Here is a 7248-nt window from a genome sequence, read left to right as displayed (position 1 = left end):
TGCTTCGCTCTATCCTATATAGGTAATATGTGTGCATATGGTTGTTGATTTAGTATTGGAAATGTGGTATTTTTAGATAATGATTGATATAAAATGGATTTACTTTAAGAGTGTGCGTTATACATCCATGCTTTTAAAATTTTGTTCATTTTACTTGTTGAAAATTAAAACATTTACAAATAGACACGACTCTGGAGTTGTACCTAGATTGGCAGAAGTTATAAAATACAGATAATGCATTTTTGAAAGCATTGTATAGGAGCATTGTTTAGCTAAACAAATCGTGCATATTGAAGATTAACAAAGTAAATAAACACGTATTAATAATTGATATTTCAATATTGAATTTCAGTGTGCAATATATGCATAATAAAACAAACATGAATTAATGACAGTTGATCGGAACTGAAATACACATAGTTAATTTTCCGGCATTTGATGTCTTATCCTGAAAGGAGAAAAGTCTGTAATTCTTTATCTCATTTAAGCCAATAGCTGTTGTTGTATCTCAGCCGCATTATAAAGAAACCAATCAGAATCTATATGGGATAAGTAATTATTTCAAGATGGCGTGTATGTCCACTGAAACTAATAGCTCCGCACCGTGATGCGAAGCAATTACATCCATGAATAAGAGATGTCCCCACACCATATAGTAAGCTATAAAGGCCTCGAAAGAACACACCGTAAACCAGTTAAAACGAGGAAACCAACGTCCTAATATATTTACAAAATAACAAAGGAAAAACAAATAAAATATACAGCAACAAATGACAACCACTGAATCACAGACGCCTGACTTTCGTTAAGCACACATAGAATATGGCGGGCACCTTACCCTCCTGGAGGGTAAATATAAATTATGCTTTTGACCTAACTAGAAATGTAATCATTTCTATATTACCTGATTTGTCCCTTTAAACGTGAATGAGTTAAATTCAAAGAAAAGAAAATAGGAAATCGAAAATGTTTATTTTAAAAATATTACATGATAATTGGTGTCATATCATGTCGCGTCCACTTCACGGTGTCAGACCACCAATTACTCCCTCCAATTTAGAACGTATGTAAAAGTAGGCCTACTCGGACAAAAAATAGTGCATTTGATGTCATTGTTTCCTTAAACTAACCAACAAAAATGCAGAAATGAAACTTTTGGTGAAAGAGAAATATATTAAGACCATTTTGAGCCGAAATTTACTTGTCTATGAGTTTGCATTAAACACTGAGGATTAATGCGCTCCATAGTATGCTAATTTAAGATTTCCAGAAAACCAGGGGTTATTTTTAGTGGTACCTCAGTTCGGGAGGTCTCTTCTTTCTAATAAGATTTTAAAGTTATGTTGAAAATTGGCATGTAGAAAGGTGATGCCTGTACGATTCAGGATATACCTGGTTTCTTTGAAGTTTAACTTAAGGTAAAATATGTAGAAAGCTGTGAAAATTGCAAAATTTGGTTCAACAGATAGGGATTTTTATTTGGTGGTCTGACACCTTCAAAGCGAAAAGCGGTGAAACCCCAAAATCAGAAAACAAATGATTTTTTTTTTGTCTTAACTGATCATTTGGAATGATAGTAGCCACATTTCAATCTTTTTTTGGCAAAAAGTCACATATTGCAGATTTCGATCCTTAAACCTGAATTAGTGCTATATTTAGCTTTTAACCACCCTGACAATATGCTTTCATATAAAAAAAAATGTCCTAAATTGTTATGAATTCACAGTTAGTTGTCTCAGTGGTATTAAACATTAAAACATAGGTTGTTTACCACCCAAAAAAACTTGTCGTCATGAAGATTTCATAAATTTATTGGATTTTAACCTCTTATATCATTGCGTCATACCATGTATTTGACAGATAATATAGCCTAATGTAAACAGTGCATAAACTCTCCACAATCCCTTTTATTGTCTCAAATGAAAGTTTTCTACCTTAAATTTTATTGACTGATAGTAAATAAATACAGTTTAATGACCATAACTGCACTTTTGATCAATTAATATTCCCATTACTGAAACCTGGTGAAAAAAGGGGAGTCATTATTTCTTGACTCTTCAAAACCTTGGATTTTTTACTAAACTCATTGTGAAAATAGTGGAAAGTCTTTAAAGCAGTAGGACAAACAAGAAAAAATCAACCAAACCTGATCTTGATATTGAAAGTTTATGTTCCTGTAGTCCAAAATGAAATTTTCAAGTATTTTCTTTTAAAGTCATACATTACAGTCAGTTTAAATTGAGCTGTGAATATTGTAATTTAAGTCGCATTATGCTCAGATAGGATTTTTTTACTACACATTGACCAAGGATTAAGAATAAAGCAAAACAAAAGATTTCTGATCAATTTGTTTTGCTCTTTAGGTGTCAGACCACCAATTACTCCCTGCAATTTAGATTGTATGTAAAAGTAGGCCTACTCGGACAAAAAATAGTGCATTTGATGTCATTGTTTACTAGTTTAAACTAACCAACAAAAATACAGAAATGAAACTTTTGTGAAAGAGAAATATATTAAGACCATTTTGAGCTGAAATTTACTTGTCTATGAGTTTGCATTAAACATTGAGGATTAATTCGCTCCATAGTATGCTAATTTAAGATTTCCAGAAAACCAGGGGTTATTTTTAGTGGTACCTCAGTTTGAGAGGTCTCTTCTTCCTAATAAGATTTTAAAGTTATGTTGAAAATTGGCATGTAGAAAGGTGATACCTGTACGATTCAGGATATACCTGGTTTCTATGAAGTTAAACTTTAGGTAAAATATTTAGAAAGCTGTGAAAATTGCAAAATTTGGTTGAACAGATAGGGATTTTTATTTGGTGGTCTGAAACCAAATAAGAACTATATTTTTTTTGGCAAACTTTAAATGAAATATTTACATATTTTGTATATCAATTTCGATAGACAGCAAGGCCCTGCTAAAGGTGTGTTCTCCATCGTTTTCATTTAGACAATTTCAAAACAGCTTTTAAATAAAGTATAAGTTCTACTATCTGACTTAAAATTGCCTGAGTTTCTAAATTCGAAGATCCACTAGCAAATGATATGTCAGATATACAGCTTCTCCCGTCGTCAAATTCAGTTTCATTTAAGAAGGAATTATGTCGTCTACCAATAAAAAAGGGCCGGGTTCATCATAGAAACGGACATAATAGGCTTAGGTTTCTCATTATGACAGTCCATGTTACCAATTGAATCTTCATCTAAACTTGAATCATGAACTGCACCTGAAATGAATAATTGTTTGATATCATGGAAAATACACAAAATTTATATCTTTAGTCATTTATGCAAATCTGTGTTTGGTATACTTAGACAAAACATGTTTACGTCTTATTACTTACACAATAAATCAACAACAATACATTCTCAAATATACACACTATTGTAAAAGTACATTGACAAAAAAGTAACAGCACATTGCGGCAAAAATCAGTTATATTTGCTATTCAATGTTTGTACACATTAAGAATTTTCAAACATGCTAACCAAGATAATCACTGGAAAGGCATTAATTGTCGAAATACGCATTTTGAGTAGTAAATTTTAAATTTGGCAGAGTTTTATGTTTTTACCTACACTGCGTCGGAACTTCTGTTGATGGACTGTTAGTCTTCGAGGGAGAATCACCGATTCAGTGCGTCGACACTGGCATTAACAAACAGATACTATTCTATTGAATTTTTCTGTAATAGAACTTAAGAAATCATATGAAGATAGGGACTATAGCCCTGATTCTGTGTCCGGGGTTTGGTTACACTTTTTCTTTTACAGTTAAATCTGGTGTTAAATAATTGTTTAACGTTTTGAATTTTCAAACATTATTACCTGAGTATCACTGAAGAGAAACAAATTGTCGAAAAGCACATCTGCTTCAACACAAATCAGTTCCGTTTATGTTATTTCTACCACTGATGGTGAACTCGTAATGCTCGAGAATATCACCGGCCTAGTAGTTTAGTACACTGGCAGTCACATAAAAAAATACAGGTAATTGTTTTGATTGAAATGTTCTGTCTTTAAATTTAGGAATGTATTTGAAATTCAGGAATTATATGTCTCCCTCATGCATATCTCCAAGGACTTATTTCTTGCCCGGGTATGGTAATTCTAAAATTCACTAGAACACACCCGCAAAATCGCGGGCATGTAGAGCGTGGTTGAAAGTGTGTAAACTGTTGTAGGAAGAATTTTTGTAAAGATTTTATGACTGGAGAATTTCAGGAAAGGTATCAAAATTATCTTTAACATGAACTGATGTCAATATAACATTTTAAATATTTCACCAGTTCAAAAGATTGGATGTAAATATAAAGAATGTCCATGCAAAGGTCAACTATTTGCAGTAACATGAACGCACCATTTTTAGGAGGCGAGTTGCTTTGTCACCACACTGTAAATTTTGCGGACGCCTGACGCGTCCGGACGCGTTCCAATTTTAAACACAATATGTTCGGTTATTAACACTAATTTTCCACACTGAACACCAGCGTTAAATGTATAACACATTGTGTTCAGTCTTTTAAAGCACATGTTCAAGAACAATGTTCTGAATTTGAACACTTTAGTGTTCTAATACTGAAACGGGGAGTGAAATAATATTTCATAACTTTAGAGTCAAACAGACGATGAATAAGAAATGGTTCATATCATGCTTTGACGATAAATGTGTGTTAGCAGTATCCACATTAACAAATTATAGCTGGGTAAAATTAACTTTGAAACATGTCACCGGAGCGTATTTATAAGCGTGGAAATTATCGATTTTTTATATATATCTTTTTTCTAAACGACTTAAGTTCTTTGGGTATATTTTTAACCAAATAGAATGTAAATACATAAATGTTAATGAAATCGTTGCTATTGTAAAGGCATTCTGGTCTGGAACATGATGCGTTCAAACTTATCATTTTCCCTGAAAGCCATGTGTTCCAAACATTTCCGCGTAAATAATAACACGTGACGTATGAATGTACTGGACGTTTGTTTTTTCAGCGCGCTTGTTATGAATTCAAGAAGCGTCACTGAAGAAAATTATCAACAAAACTTGATTCAGTAGGTATGTATATCTATATTTATAACACATTAAGAACTGAAAATTTAATTTCTAAGTATTTAATCAACAAATTCCTCCTTTGACAAGTTTAAGTGGAAGTAGAACATTTTGTTTGAACACAGAACAATTCGTTTATAACGTGCTGTTATGTCATAATTCGTTTCAAAGAAATTAGCAGGTTCTTTGTGAGTATACATGAAAATGATCATGTTTTCTTATTGTTTAACCAATGTAAATACGTAAATGCTAACGATATCGTTGCTATTGTAAAAGCGTTTTGGTCTCGAACATGATGCGTTCAAACTTATCATTTTCTCTGAACGCCATGTGTTCCAACAATTTCCGCGTAAATAATAGCACGTGACGTATTAATTTACCGTATCAATCACAACTGCTACATAGAAGTTCTTAACTGCCATATAGAAAATCAAGTCACATAAAGCACAGCATGTGTATAGAAAGCAACAATTAGATTTAATAGGCGATTATCCACACTTTTTAGGATGTACATTTGTAAAGATAAAAACAATGCATAAGGGTTTGTTCATATATACAAGTACTGTCAATGTCAAAAGAATGAGATTTAAAAAGACATTCTGCAATACACGAATTTTAATTTTCTAATGTATATGGTATTGATAGCTCTCTCTTTCTTGAATGCATAATTCTTAAGTAATTCATTTTAGCAAATGTGCACCATTGTGTACTTCATATTGTAATGTATTCCTTTGCTACTGTTATAGGGTAAACACACAACCACTTAGAGGTATTAAATTGTACGTTCATACCTAGAGAATGCAGAGAAAATTTCGCAAGTCCTGAAACCTTATAGATGGCTACTTATCCAGCACCATAAAAGTATTTCATGTAAGTTTAAGAATTTAACGAGTGTTCATTGCCTTCTTTCAATTTTTGGAGTTTTGTAAATGCAGATTTATCAACAAAATGTGCACCTTCACAAACACTTGCGGAAATGAATCAGAAAACTATTTTAGCAGAACCTATATAGTTACATCAAATTTAATCCAGTGAAGTATTTTGATAATCAAATCGTGGAATTACCCGTTTACAGATCAATGATGAAATTCCTACACATTTTTTAAAACAGGACTTGAAGCATATATATTAAAGCAAATGATCATTAGTTTCTCCATTAGTTTATTGCGATGCTAGCTGTCAATTTAGTGACATGTCTAATGACAAAATTTTGCATAATACACCTTTGACAATTTGCTGTACACTTCCTATCATCTTTTTTCTAAAAGCTATAGAACACGAGAGCTCCGTACTTGAAAATATGTTAGTCTTTAACAATCAAATAGTAAAAGTGCATCTTATTAAATATTGCACTGATTTAAAAAAAAACAACCTCTAATAATGCTGACAATTATAATGAATTTGCAAAAACGAAATATAAATGTCTATTTCTTAAGCAATATCAAAATGATCAATAATTTGTTTATTCATACACTTTTTATTTGACATTTCAGAACTTACGGTTGATGGATAATAAGGTTAAGGAGTAGTTATAACCCAAGGAGAAGAATCCACTTAAAAAGGAAGCTCAAAAACAATTGTAGATGACTCGAATCGTGTTTTAAAATGCCAAGGTAGCAGTGTTACATGAGAACTGACTCAATTACTAGGCTAGCAGCATATATACATGGTATTTTACTATCTGAAGTGCTATGCGGGCAATGGATTATGGAAAATATTGGTGATGAATGAGCCATTGACATCCGAGCTTTTTATAAACTAAAATTCAGGACAGAGCTTGACTTTAGAGGTTGCAAACGATGAGTTAAACTGTGTCATAATCCAGTAGACTTTCTTGTAATAGATATTTTTTAATGTGACGAAAATTTTGCATGATTTAACCAACAAAGATAGACGAAGCGAGGAAGAGAATCTGCAATATATATGGACACATTTTGCCAATTAAATTATAGCGTATTTTCGAAATTGGTTATCAATGTAACTTGTTTAACTTCACATTGTATTGTACTTTTGTAAAATTTTGCATCTTTTAATCAATTAAAGATTTTTTTTAAATTAATTAAATTATTATTTTTACAAGACCACAAGAATGTTTCTGAGAATGGAACACTTTTTCTGGATTATGTAAAAATGTGTTCCAGTAGGATATACTATGTGTTCTAGATATTAACAAATATTTCTAGAGCATAGTCC

Source organism: Mytilus californianus, unplaced genomic scaffold (genome assembly GCF_021869535.1).
Source record: "Mytilus californianus isolate M0D057914Y unplaced genomic scaffold, xbMytCali1.0.p SCAF_9, whole genome shotgun sequence".
Taxonomy (NCBI): domain Eukaryota; kingdom Metazoa; phylum Mollusca; class Bivalvia; order Mytilida; family Mytilidae; genus Mytilus; species Mytilus californianus.
Note: the sequence above shows the minus strand (reverse complement) of the source record.